Source organism: Phaenicophaeus curvirostris, chromosome 18 (assembly GCF_032191515.1).
Source record: "Phaenicophaeus curvirostris isolate KB17595 chromosome 18, BPBGC_Pcur_1.0, whole genome shotgun sequence".
NCBI lineage: Eukaryota > Metazoa > Chordata > Aves > Cuculiformes > Cuculidae > Phaenicophaeus > Phaenicophaeus curvirostris.
Window position 1 is genome coordinate 7771724 of NC_091409.1, and position 13939 is coordinate 7785662.

At 56.3% G+C, this 13939-nt stretch overlaps 1 protein-coding gene across 1 annotated transcript in view; it reads left to right on the forward strand.

Moving 5' to 3' along the window:
* Positions 1 to 13939, forward strand: part of UCKL1 (uridine-cytidine kinase 1 like 1) — a 179119-nt gene that overhangs the window by 113516 nt on the left and 51664 nt on the right. The gene's annotated exons all lie outside the window — the stretch shown is intronic.

A 13939-nucleotide genomic window follows, 5' to 3' on the forward strand; every position in this document is an offset into this window, starting at 1 on the left:
GTCCGGAGCCACAGACCACTCATGCAGGCTGGTAAGGAACAACGGTGCATCAAACTGATGGTTTGAGGGCAGGGTGGATGCTGTCACCTCCCCACACGCGTGCTGTCCAATGTTGAGGGTAGGGCTGGGGGATGGTCCCAAAACAGCAGCATCCAAAAGCCCCTGGGCATCAGAGCTGGCAGGGATATGGGGGGGAAGGTCGCGGTGGCCCCCCAGGCTGGGTGCCAACCCACCCGCCGGCTCCTCTGCCAGTAATAAAATAAGAGACTGTTATTTTAACTTGTTGCTCTTCTGACTCTTTGCATGTCTGAACCTGCACATCCAGCCCTTCCCAGAGATGCTCAGAAAACATCTACAGCCTTAAATCCCTTGGGACAAGCACTTCCATGGGGAGCAAGGGTACTTCTGGACAGCCCTGCAGGAACAAGCCTCAGCCTGGGGGTTTGTCAGTATTTAAATCCCTCCCCAGCACCACAGAACCTGCTAATCTTTGCCGGTGGGTGGTAGACGGGGAGGATTTGGGACCGTAGTTGCCACTCCAGCACAGGTAATGGCTCGTGGCAAAGTGAAGGTCTCCAAAGCTCATCTGTGAGCAGCATTATCTGGCTAAGGAGCTGCGCCATGTGGGCTGGGACAGTGTAGGGCTGTGGGCAGGGTTAAAGCAATCGGCAGCACAGCCTGGGGTAGCACAGCCTGGTGGCATCCCTGTCCCATCACAGCAACAGTGCTCCCCACTGAAGGAGCTGGAAGATGTCCACGGGAATGGGATCAAAGAGGAGCTGAAAACGAGTTGTTTGCACCCCAAACCAGCTAGGAAAATGGTGATTACTCTGAAGGGGTTTTTTTGTTCCCCTCTGAAATCCCCGAGAGAAACTGTCCCGAGTCCTCCAGGATGTCTTGAGGTGTTGATGGGCAGGAGGAGATGCAATGCCCTAGGGATTTGGAGGGCTGGAACCTCTCAGGACTTGGAACCTCAAGCACTGACAGAGGCTGGGCGGGGGTTTCAATCCAGTGCCTCGTTTGGGGCTTGGGGAAGGACATGATGGAGCTGGGGTGGGGGTACAGGGAGCTGTGGGGTGTCCAGGGAGCAGGCAGCAGCTGCTGTGTGTCTGGCTCGGGTGAGGCGCATCGTTAGAGGGAGATGCTGAGCTTCTCTCCACTGGTTTCTCCAGGGCCCAGCTCCAGGCTGTGCTCACACAGCAAGCTGGTGGTGCCAAGCATGAAATGAAGGTGGGGTGCAGGGAGTGGTGCTGGGGCTGCCCCTGCCGCCCTGCAAAGACAAGGTCCCCCAAAGCCTGGCTGCCCCTTGCTGTGCTCCCAAGGGCACATGTGGCCGTGGAGCCACCCCGTGTGCCATGTCTACCCGTGCCCAGTTGCGTTCTGGCTCGTTCCGGCTCGCTCCAGCTCCTCATCCATACGGAAAAAAGGAGGCACAGAAGTAGGAAGGAACCCCACCAGTGCACTCAGCCAGGGCCTAAAGCACAGCTTTGGGGTGTCCCTTTGACATCCCATTGATGTCCCTTGCTGAGCCCTGGCAGGACAGGGCTGGAGAAGCTGGGAGAAATGGTGTTGATGGGGCAGGATGTGTGCCAGCTGCACCTTCATCCTGGTGGGGATGGTGTGGGTGAGCGTGGAGCCTCCTTCCAGACAGACTCTGGACCACAGCTCCAGTTCTGGATCAGTGGCTGGTGCCTTCACCCAAGGGGCACCCAGGGCCAGACTCTGCCCAGGGCAGCAGGGCCGTATCTGAAGTAGCTCCGAGCATGTGTTTGTCTTTGGTGGCTCAAGCACACAGCAAAATCCACCTGCCCCATCCACCCCATGGGCTCCAGTGTGAGCTGCACTGGGCTGCACTGGGACCCCTGGGTGCCAGAGGGAAATGGATGCTCGGGCTCCTCTCTGCATTGAGGGACAGCTTGATCACTCCCCAGCTTTTGCCAAGCAAGGAAAATACCTTACATTTGTTTAACACTCATCTGCCTGTGGTATTTCAGGCACTAACCCAAAACAAACACCACCAGACAATGAAACACAGATGAATCAGGCACAGATTCATGCAATATTAAAACCAGACAACAATTAAACTAAACCGAAAACACCAGCAAGCTTAAGTCAATCCCAAGCAGCGGGCAGGAGGATGCTGGAGGCAGCACCGGGATGAAGGGGCTGGAGATGGCAGCTAACAGGGATGACAGAACTTTGTCATCTCTAATCAGCTTTTTCTGCTCAGGGTGATTTTTTGCAATAAGCAGGAGAAAGCACTGCTGCATCAGAAATAATCGTGGAATCATAGAAGCATGGATTGCCCTGTCCCACGTGCAGGACCTTGCACTAATGTTCAGCATCTTCTAGTGTAATAAAGGAAAAATCCAGCAGCACTTTGCACTGGGGGAGGCAGTTTGCAGATTCCAGCAAGATTTTCAAGCAGGAAAGGAAAAGCCAACAGTTGCACATAGAAAATGTATTCCTAATTTCTTCAAGTAATTACTGAGCCCAGCTTGATGACACAGATACCTCCAGCTCTGAAACACTGCTGATTGCATCTCTGATTCAGGAAACCATCGCTGCTCCCCCAGTATTGAAATTTTTGCTCGGCTATGAGCACAGCCTGTGATTTCCCTGGCTGCACCGGGTTCGGGAACACGGTTTGCTGAGCAGAGAGGGACAGCAGTGCCTGCCACTGGCTCTGCTGAACCGAGGCCAGTTTGAATCTGAGCACTGGTCCCCAGTAGATTACATGCTTGATCTAATTAGGTGTCTGTCCTTCCATCAGGTGTCCAGGGGGAAATAATAAACCAACTCAAATCATCGCCCTTCTGGTGCTCTCAGGCAGCTCTTTATGAAGTTTCTAGCACTGGAGAATTCATCAAAGCAGGATGGCAGGCAAGAGAGGAGGAATCCCAATTGCTGGTGGCAGATGCCACACGTTGGGGCCACACAAGCGCAGGGAAGGGGAGCAAGATGTGTGTGGTGGCTGGGGGCAGAGCAGCCTGGGAGGGCTATATGGGTGCTGGTGTAAATCAGAGCATCCTGGGGAGCCGTGGGCTCGGGAAGATGTCAGTGCATGGCAGTGACACAGCTTGAGGTGCTCCAACAGGCGCATCCCAGTGCTGGCAAAGCTCCAGCTGCCTTATCCTGGAGCCGTGGTGCCCATCCCGGCTACCTAGTGCCAGAGAACAAGGCAGGGCTTGGGGACACACAGGGTCTCGTGGTGATCTTGGCAGAAGCCTTCTGCCCCAGCATGTCCTCGCTGCACATCCAGGACTAATCAATCTTGATTCATTGCTAATGAACTTGAGAACAGTGTTGGGAATGGATCAGGTGCCACTCAGGGTGAGATGGATAATATAATTAAGATTTCCTCAAAGGTCCCGTCTTTCTTACCTTGTTAATTAAGCTGATGTGGGGCCCTCCATGCAGAATGCATAATGAGAGGCTGCTGGCGCCAGAGCTGGCTATTAGCAGGAGGTGATGCCAGGAGAAACACTGGCCTTAACTCCAGGGCTGAGGATATTCTGGGGCTTTGGTTCCCCGGAGTGGCCAAGAGCTGATCTCTGATGAGAAATCACCACATTCTTTGCACCACAAATGCATTTGGACCACACAGGACAAAGCACGGGATTGCAGGTGGAGATGGACGGGCTCATCCATGCCTGGGACTGGCTGAGACCACAGCAGAGCTTGTGTCTTTCTAAAACATCGACCGTGGCGTGGGGAGCAGGCAGTCGCTTGCAGAAAGCTGTGACTGGCCCCATGGCCTCGAAAAGCAGCTCTCATGCAGCCCTGGAGTTTGCAGCATGGAGAGAAGGGAACGCTGCTCCACTCCTGATGGCCCAGGCACATTTTTGGTATTTGCGGTCTGGTGGTGACTTATGACAATGAATTAATGGCCTCTTCGTAAGGGTGACAGTTCCTTTAATTAGAAAGTATCAGAGCAGGGATAATTGGTTCATTCCATTTTTCCTCCCTATATTACTTCCTTTATTTTGGGTCCTCATCCTCAGCTCCTGGATGCCTGCTGGGAGCTCTGTCTCACCAGGGCCAGCAGGCACGATGCAGAGCTGGGACGATGGAGAGGGGTGGGTGCTGGTACGGCTGCAGAGCTGCTGTGTTTGCCAGGGCAGCACTGGCTGTGCAGCAATGCCAGGTGCCGGCAAGGTGGGAACAAGGGAGAGATGGCAAGGATGCTGCTGTAAGGTCTCCAGGTTGAACAACCCCAACTCTCTCAGCCTGGCCTCATAGCAGAGGTGCTCCAGCCCTGAGATCATCCCCGTGGCCTCCTCTGGACCCCTTCCAACACTTCAATATCCTTCTCATGTTGGGGATTCCAGAACTGGACATGGGATTCTAGGTCTCACTCCCTGCTGCCCTCTGGGGGGCTGTGGGCGCCCCAGGGATCTGACCCCTCTAGGCTCAGGGCTGGATCCCTGTGGGAGATGCCACCCATGCCGTTACAGCCCCGTAAATAATAAATCGCACCCTCAGAGCTGCTGGGAGCTTTATTTCTCTCTGCAGGCAGGAGTGTTTCCTTGCTAACCTTTCCTCCTTGCACTGCAGCCATTTTGCTTTCTCGCTTTATCTAAAATTCAATCTGTTAGGATTTTCTATCACTCTTTCCACCCCCCTTTTGCTTATATTTGCTGAGTGTGCTCAAGCACAGGGAGGGGAAAAAAAAAAAGCATCAGCATCATTCACAGCTCACACGGATCATCATCGTAGGCTCCGGTTTCCAATCAGAGGCCCGGGCTGCGGAGCCAGCGCGTCGAGGAGGAGGGCTGGGGCTGCTGCACAACCCAGCAGCGATTCCTTCTTTGTTCACTCCGCTTCAGCCAAACCAGCCACCACGCAGCCCATCCTGAGGATGCAGGAGTGCACAGATGGTTCAAGGGGTTTTGCCACTCCTGATTCCAGGGAAACCGCTGAGCAGGCTTGCAGACTCTGGACCTGGCTGCGATCCTTTAACTCAGGATAAAGTCCTGGGAGATATGGAAGGGCCAGGTTCCTCACCCTGGATCTGAGCATCACAGTCATGCCCTTTCCTCACCCGTCACTGCGCCAGGTGCACAAGGCTCAGCAGATGTCGGGGCTCCCAGTCCCTCCCAGTCCAATGCACTGAGCATCCCAAAACCCTCCCAGCAGAGATGTTGGTGCAGGCACGCAACCCCATGCACACAGCATTTAGCAGAAGTTTTTGAGATGTCTCCAGAGCCAGCAGAGTGTAGAAGAGGCTCTGAAAATGCAGCATCCATTTTATTCTAACAGTGTTAATGATTGGAAAGGCACTGCTGCAGCCAGGAGGGTTCCCGTGAATCGGGGGCCAGAGCACCAGGGAATCACCGCTTGGCACACATGGCTCCGTCCCCCTCAATGGCATCAAGATGGTCTGTGAGAAGGAGCTCTCATCCACAACCCACTTCTGCAACAAACCCACAATGCAAGAGAAGATGCGATGGTTCCCTGGGTGCATGCAGAGGAAGGCAGCACTGCTGTCCCCACCACTTTTCCTGCACCTCTTGCCATCCCCAGCACAGCGTCTCCACACTGATACAACCCTGTGCATGAAACGAAGTGCTCCTCAGCATCTGTTCTACATTCGCTGTTCTTTTCAAGTCCATTCTTCGGCCCCTTCCCTTCCACTCAGCAAGGCCTGAAAATAGCAACTGTGGTTGCCTTTATACTGCATTATTTCGGAGTTTCTGTACCTCGACCAGCACGTGGCTGGCTGCTCTCCAAGCCTCTTTATGACCCCATGGATGGTCAGGATCCCCATCATCTCCCTCTCACCCTCACCTTGCTCCTCAAGATGCAAAACTGTGCCTTTGCAGGTGCAGAAAATGAACCCAGCGGCACTTCTGCACACATGTGTGCATGCACACACACAAACCCAGTGTGGCTTTCAGGATGGAGGTTGTGGTGAGGAAATGCCTCAAGTTGAGCCAGGGGAGGTTCAGGTTGAGTATTAGGAAATTTTCTTTACCGAAAGAGTGGTGAAGCACTGGCAGAGGCTGCCCAGGGCAGCGGTGAACTCTCCATCCCTGGAGGGGCTCAAAATACGTGGAGATGTGACATTTTGGGACATGGTTTGTCAGGCATGGGTGTGTTGGGCTGGTGTTTGGACCAGATGATCTTAGAGGTCTTTTCAAACCTTGACAATTCTATGATTCTACCATGCTGTGGGGATGGGTGAAGGCGCCTGGGCACCACCTGCAGCCTGATAGGGAGGAGGAGATTTCGAAGGCGTTGAAGATGCTGCTTGGTCCCAGTCTGCACATAAAAGCCCTACCAGGCAGCTGCCTTCCTGCCTGCTGCAGGTTCGCAGCTCTCTCGGCATGCAGACAGCTCCTTGGCTGGGAAGCAAAGCTGCCTGGATATGCCTCATTTTATACAAAGAAGGTGGGCTGTGCCCGTCCCTCCCACCCCGCTGATCACCCTCCGCTCCGCCGATAATAATACCTAGCAATTACACAAAGCTTTCCCTGCTCTCTGCAGACATTAATTAAGCTCTTTTCCCCGCAACAGAGACAAAGAAGGGGACCGCGGGGAAACTCCCAACTTGGGTTGGTTTTTTACGCTTTGATTTTGTGTGGCTGCACCATGGGGCCTCCCGATTCCCGGTGTCACCGCACGAGCCACATGCTGGTGATGGTCCTGCAGGGCAGCCCTGACAGGAATTGGTCACTCTGGGTTTTGCTCTCACGTAGCAAAATTTGTCTGGTTTTTCCTAATTTCTAAGAAGCTGCGGCCACTTGGATGGTCATGCTGGGTCCCGGCACTGGTAACCACCTTCCCAGGTGCCACCGGTTCTGTGGGGGTGACACTTTGAGAGCGAGAGCTGAGAAACAACCATCTCGCAAGCACCGTAAGTTGTCCCTGGGACAAGGGGACCTGTACCCTCCCTCTTCCCAGCTGCCTGCACCCCAGGGGCTGGAGAGGGGCTGGATGGGAAGAGTGATGGGCAGGACACACTGCCTGCAGCCTGGAAAGTGGGACAAGAGGCAGGACAACCTGGAGGGGAGGACAACCTGGAGGGCAGGAGGACAGGCAGGAGGACAACCCGGAGGGCAGGAAGACAGGCAGGACATGCTGCCTGCCCCCAGAAAGGCAGGATGACACACAGGGCACCTTGGAGAGGAGGTAGGACACCTGCCTGCACCCTGCAGGGCAGGATGACAGGCAGGACACTCAGGAGGGCTGGAGGACACCCTGGATGGGAGGAGAACATGCAGGAGAGCCTGGAGGGAAAGATGACAGCCAGAACAGCTTGCTAGCACCCTGGGATGTGGGACAAGAGGCAGGACACCCTGGAGAGGAGGATGACAGGTGGGACAGCCTGAAGAGCAGGATAACAAACCGGACACTCTGCCAGCATCCTGGAGAGCAGGATGACACCGAGGACACCTCAGAGGGGAGGATGACAGGCAGGACACCCTGCAGGGCAGGATGACAGGTGGGACACTGGCGAGGGCAGAGCAACTGGCAGGACACGCCGGAGGGCAGGGGATGGTGCTCGCAGCGGGCAAGCCGAGCTGGCCCTTGCCCTTCCCAGGGCTGGTGCTGCTGCTGTTCCCGGCCCTGCTCCCACTCCCATTCCCAGTGCCATTCCCATTGCTGCTGACGCTCTCATTCCCTTTCCCCATCCCGATCCATTCCGTTTCCCCTCCCGTTGCCGTTGCCATTCCCGTTCCCCCTGATCCCGGTCCCAATCGCGTTGCTGATCCCGTTCTGTTCCCGTTCCCCCAGCCCTCCCACTCCTGATCCCATTCCCTTTCCCTCTCCCCTCTCATTCCCATTCCCTTTCCTCTTCCTGTTCCCATTCCCTCTCCCCTTCCCTTTCACTTTCATGTTCCCTTACCCATTCCCATTTTCATTCCCATTCCCTTTCCCTTTCCCTCTTCCCTCTCATTCACATTCCCTTCCCTTTCCCGTTCCCATTCCCTTTCCCCTCATTCCTGTTCCCTTTCCTCTTCCCATTCCCTTTCCCACTCCCTTTCCCTTTCCCTCTCCCCTCCCATTCACATTTTCTTCCCTTTCCCGTTCCTGTTCCCTTTCCCGTTCCCATTCCCTTTCGTGTTCCCTTTCCCTTTCCCTCTACCCTCATTCCCATTCCCTTTCCTCTTCCCTTTCCCTTTCCCTTTCCCTCTCCTCTCATTCCCGTTCCCTTTCCTCTTCCCATTCCCTTTCCCACTCCCTTTCCCATTCCCTCTCTACTCTCACTCACATTCCTTTCCCTTTCCCTTTCCCTTTCCCTTTCCCTTTCCCTTTCCCTTTCCCTTTCCCTTTCCCTTTCCCTTTCCCTTTCCCTTTCCCTTTCCCCTCATTCCCTTTCCCTTTCCCATTCCCTCTCCCCTCTCACTCACATTCCCTTCCCTTTCCCGTTCCCATTCCCTTTCGTGTTCCCTTTCCCTCTCCCCTCATTCCCATTCCCGTTCCCTTTCCTCTTCCATTCCCTTCCCTTTCCCCTTCCCACTCCCTTCCCTTTCCCTTTCCCTCTCCACTATCACTCACATTCCTTTCCCTTTCCCTTTCCCTTTCCCTTTCCCTTTCCCTTTCCCTTTCCCTTTCCCTTTCCCTTTCCCTTTCCCTCTCCCCTCTCACTCACATTCCCTTCCCTTTCCCGTTCCCATTCCCTTTCCCTTTCCCTCTCCCCTCATTCCCATTCCCGTTCCCTTTCCTCTTCCCATTCCCTTCCCTTTTCCCTTCCCACTCCTTTCCCTTTCCCTTTCCCTTTCCCTTTCCCTCTCCCTCTCCCTCTCCCTCTCCACTCTCACTCACATTCCCTTCCCTTTCCCTTTCCCATTCCCTTTCCCATTCCCTCTCCCCTCTCACTCACATTCCCTTCCCTTTCCCGTTCCCATTCCCTTTCCCTTTCCCTCTCCCCTCATTCCCATTCCCGTTGCCTTTCCCGTTCCCATTCCCTTTCCCGCCCCCTTTCCCCCTCCCCTCTCATTCCCGTTCCCTGTCCTCTTCCCGTTCCCGTTCCCTCTCCCTCTCCCCTCCCATTCCCCTTCCCTTCCCCTCTCCCGTTCCCTCTCCCCTCTCCCCCCACCCCGTTCCCCTCCCCCCCGGCAGGGGGCGGGCTGTTCCCGCGCACGCGCAGTGCCCGGGGCGGCGGGCGGAGCGGGAGCGGCGCTGGGGGGCGGGGGGGGGGGCGGTGGCCGGACCCTCAGCGGCCCCTCGGGGGGGGCCCGGCCCCGCGGCGCAACCAGGTAAGCACCGAGCCCCCCCGCAGCCCGGCCCCGGGGCTGGGGAGAGCCGCACCCCGCGGGGAGGGGCCGGGGAGGCGGCGGGGGGGGGCGCTTGGCGCGGCTGGGACTGGACGGGCGTCAAAGTCCCTTCCGACCCGAACCGTTCCGGGGCCGAGGAGCGGGGCCCTGCGGGAGAGCCTCCGCGGGGCCTCGCTCGGGGTGGGTGGCAGCCGGGGAGGCACCGCGCTCCCACCGAGATGCCCGGGCACCGGCCGTGCCCGGGGAGGCCAGGGATGCACCGGTGCCGTGCAGAGGTGCCCGGGCACCGGCCGTGCCCAGGGATGTACCTCGTGCCTACGGAGATGCCCAGTTACCAGGGGTGCCCCACATCCCTACGGAGATGTCCGGTCACAGGCCGTGCCCAGGGATGCCCCACTTCCCTACGGAGATGTCCGGTCACAGTCTGTGCCCAGGAATGCACCACTTCCCTATGGAGATGCCCAGTTACCAAGGATGCCCCACATCCCTACGGAGATATCCGTTGACAGGCCGTGCCCAGGGATGTACCTCGTGCCTACAGAGATGCCCAGTTACCAGGGGTGCCCCACATCCCTACGGAGATATCCGGTCACAGGCCGTGCCCAGGGATGCCCCACTTCCCTATGGAGATGTCCGGTCACAGTCTGTGCCCAGGAATGCACCACTTCCCTACGGAGATGCCCAGTTACCAAGGATGCCCTACATCCCTACGGAGATGTCCAGTCACTTGTGATGACCAGCCAGGCCATGGATGCACTGGTTCCCTACGGAGATGTCCGGCCACCAGCCATGCCCAGAGATGCACCATGTCCCTACAGAGATGTCCGGTCACTGGCGATGACCAGGGATGCCAGGGATGCACCGGTTCCCTACGGAGATGTCCGGCCACCAGCCATGCCCAGAGATGCACCATGTCCCTACACAGATGTCCAGTTACTGGCCACAACCAGGGATGCCAGGAGTACACCGGTTACCTACGGAGATACCCGGTCTCCAGCTGTGCCCAGACAGGCCGGGGGGAGCTTGGCAGGAGTGGAACTGGATGGGCTTTGAAGTCCCTTCCAACCCAAACCATTCCATGATTCTCTGGTGGTCTCAGGCCATGGCAGCCCATGCTGAGCTTCACCCAGCAGGGAGCGGGTGCTTCCCTACAGGAGAGCCTCACCAGGGCTTCGCTTGACATGGATGAAGCCAGGGTTGCACCATGTTCCTACAGAGATATCCGGTCAGCAGCCGTGCCCAAGGATGCCAGGGATACACTGGTTCTCTACGAAGATGCCCAGTCACTGGCCTTGCCCAGGGCTGCTGGCGATGCGCTGATTCCGTATGGAGGTGCCTCGTCATTGGCCGTGTCCAGCGAGGCCAGGGATGCTCAGGAGGTGCAGGTGCATCCCCTTGCTGGGGACAAGCAGAGGTGGGGAGTGCCTGAGCCACCTCAAGCAGAAACTTCACACCATGGGAAGGGTCTTTTCACCCAGAGCAGGTCCTCAGTGGGAGCATGGTGGTCTCACGCCATGGAGTAGGTGCTTCCCTATGGGAGAGCCTCACCAGGCCTTCACTCAACATTGGTGATAGCCATGGATGCACCACATCCCTGAGGAGGTGCCCGGTCACCATCTGTGCCCAGGAATGCCAGGGCTCAACCGCTTCCCTATGGAGACGTCCAGTCACGGCTTGTGCCCAAGGATGCTAGGGCTGCACCGCTTCCCTCCAGAGATACCTGGTCTCCGGACGTGCCCGCGGAGGCCAGAGCTGCAGTGCTTCCCTCCAGAGATGCCCAGTCTCTGGCCATGCCCAGAGAGGCTGGGGCTTGAGGGACTTCAAACTCCACACGGATGCTTCTCGGGAAGCCTCTGGTGAGGGTAATTTTGCTCCCACCTCTCTTGCCAATTCCTCGTCTGTATTCCCAGGAAGTTTCTCCCGGCGCATGGCAATGGCTCTGATTCAGCCTTTCGTTCACGGGAGGGAGCTCAGCTCCTCCGACACCAGCACCCTTTGGCATCCATCATCCACGCTGGCATCGTCTCATCCCTGCCAGGGTCCTGCCAGGCTCACCCCTCGTGCCAGGGCAGGGGTGGGCAGCTCGCTGTTTTTTTTGGCATTGCCTGCATCTGGAGCTGTTGGTGAATTATTGATGATAAGTGGAATAGATCGATTGGTGATGGCACAGTGCGTCCGTAGGAATGGGACAGTGTCAGGACTTCCAGGAGGAGAATTTGTGTTCCAGACCCACAGGTGCTGTTTCTACCTTGCAGTCATACGGATGTCATGAGGCCGAGAGGGTTGCAGCTGTCCCTGTGGGCCCAATCCAAGGTCATGGGCAGACATTTATATGTAGAATTATTTCCCGTTTTCCAGTTTGTGCCTAATTTCCAGGCTGTGTCCGGCCCACAGAGCCCAGCAGCTCTGCAGGAGGGTTCTGTCGCGGAGGGAAAGAGGTGAGTGGCTGGCACATCGTTGTCCTGTGTCAGTGCCAGTGGAGGATCGCGTGGCCGTGGCCAGGCAGGGCTGCTGGTGTCTTGGAGCGGTGCCTTTTGGTATAGCAGGTTCCCAGGCTTCTCTCCACTCTTCGTGCAGCCACCGGCATGGTCTCTGCTCATCCTGTGCTGGTTCCCATATTGACATAGGCCTTTTTTTTCCAAAGCTGGAGCGGGATGCTTTGCAAATTCTTCTGTGAACATCTAAAAAGGTACCTAAAACCGAGCTGGAGGCTTCATCAGTGACAGCACTGACGGCCTCAACATCACATCGCATCCTAGCCCGGCTCACAGGCAGGACCTGCTGATATCCTCCCACTGCTGGCTGCAAAAAGAGTTTTCAGCAAAAGCATAATGGAAGTGTGGAAGGGCATGGGCTGTCGCCTGATTGCTCACTCAGAAATGAGTGAGAAGTTTGGACATTACAAAAAACCCGACAACGGCTGCTCTCTGCTCTCTGGCTCCAGGGCAATTCCTCTGGGATCCTTGGGGTCGTAGCGATGGCCAGGCAGCAGAGTCTGGCTTTCGCTGAGTGGTTTATGTGACTTTTATTTTTCATTTAGCCAAAAAATAATAAGGGGGGAAAATTCAAAGCAGTATTTGGTGTGGAAAAACAAAAGACATTCAAAATGTCCTAAGCTGGCTGTAAAGAATCCATTTGAGAGGACAGTTGTGTATGGGGAGAAGGAAGCGTCCGGCTGTGGGAGCAGGGCTGAGCCAGGTGTCTCTGTGGCTTTGGGAAGGGAGCACTGGGGGTGATGCTCAGCAGTGCCTCGGCTCCTGTGGTTTGGGGTGCTCAGGGTCATCGATGGGGTCTGCCCTGCTTGTCACCCTTTGTGACTTGTCCTGGAGCTGCCCAGCAAGGTGGATGTGGAGGTTTTGTGGTCTGTGGCCCGTCTGATGGCCGTGATGTCTCGCCCCTTGTGGTGTGAGCATCCTGGTGGCCAGCATTCCACGTGGAGGTCCTGCTCAGCCTTCACCCAGCGCTGCCCTCCCTCCCTTCTCCCGCTGGGATGAGTGCCTGGACCAAGGGGTGAAGCCACGGCATGATTGTGTTTCGGCACAAGTCTAGGCTGGATAAACGTGTCAGCTGTGTGTGTTTCCCCTTGATTTTCGAGCACAGAGATCTTGTCCTCTTCAGCTTTTGGTTCCCTGGTCTTCCCTGAGTCTTTTTATTTCTCCTTTGAGCAACTTGACTGGGGATCGCCCAGAGGACAGGGGTGGCAGGGAGCAGCACGGGAAAGAGGCTGGGACGTTCATTCCCAGAGGATGAGGGACAGTCACAGTGTCCATGTGCATGAGAGTGGAGCCGTGGTTTGGGAAGGGGCTGCAGGGCCCCCCCTCTCTGCCAGCTCCTACCCAGCTCTCCAACCAAAAGAGCCTGAATTAGCGGAATAAAGGATGCCTGTGTTCAGCACCAAATGCTAGAGAACCTGTTGCCAAGGCAGGAATTTCTCTCTTGATCTGATTAACCTTTGTGTCCCTACAAACAAGCACAGATGTGTCACCAGCCAAACACAGGCTGGAAGCTTTTGCCAGTTCTTCTCGGAGCATCTGGGCTGCATGCGATGTACAGTGCCCGATCCCACGTGGAAAGTCCTCGGAGGCACCTCAGAAGGGACCCACGTGTTGATGGCTCGGCCAGTGATCTAGGAACACAGGAGAAGCTGCCCGACCTCTGAGAACTGGGACAGGCGGGATGAGTCTGGATGCTCAGGGCATCGACTCGGTTGAGTTGAACGACGCTAAGCGTGATCTTGCAGGAGGGACTGGAGGTGATGGGTGAAATCTGTGTTTTAAAAAACCTGTCTGTGGGGGGAGAAGTGTTGAGCAAAGGTGAGAAGGCAGCAGTTATCGCTTCCCTTGTCACGCTACCGGCACCTGGCTGAGACTCAGCACCACATCCCAACCATGGTCTCAAGGCTGGACGTGGCCAGGGTGATCCAAGGAGTCCCCTCCCAAGGGCTCAGTGTTGTCATTGCAGAGGATTCCTTCCCCCGGGGCCTTACATGGCATCTCCTGACACATTCCCTGCCCTCAGACGTGTCTTTGAGACGGGAGGAAGGGACCTGGAACTACCCGGGAGCAGAGCCGGCCATGAGTTTCCTCCTGGCAGCGCCAAAGTGGAGAGATGTCCTGCCACCCGCTTCCATCAGGAGTGAGAGTGGGCCTTCTGCGATAATTCCTGATCTTCATTATTTATAGAGAAGCCAAATTGAATTATTAATACAGAAAATC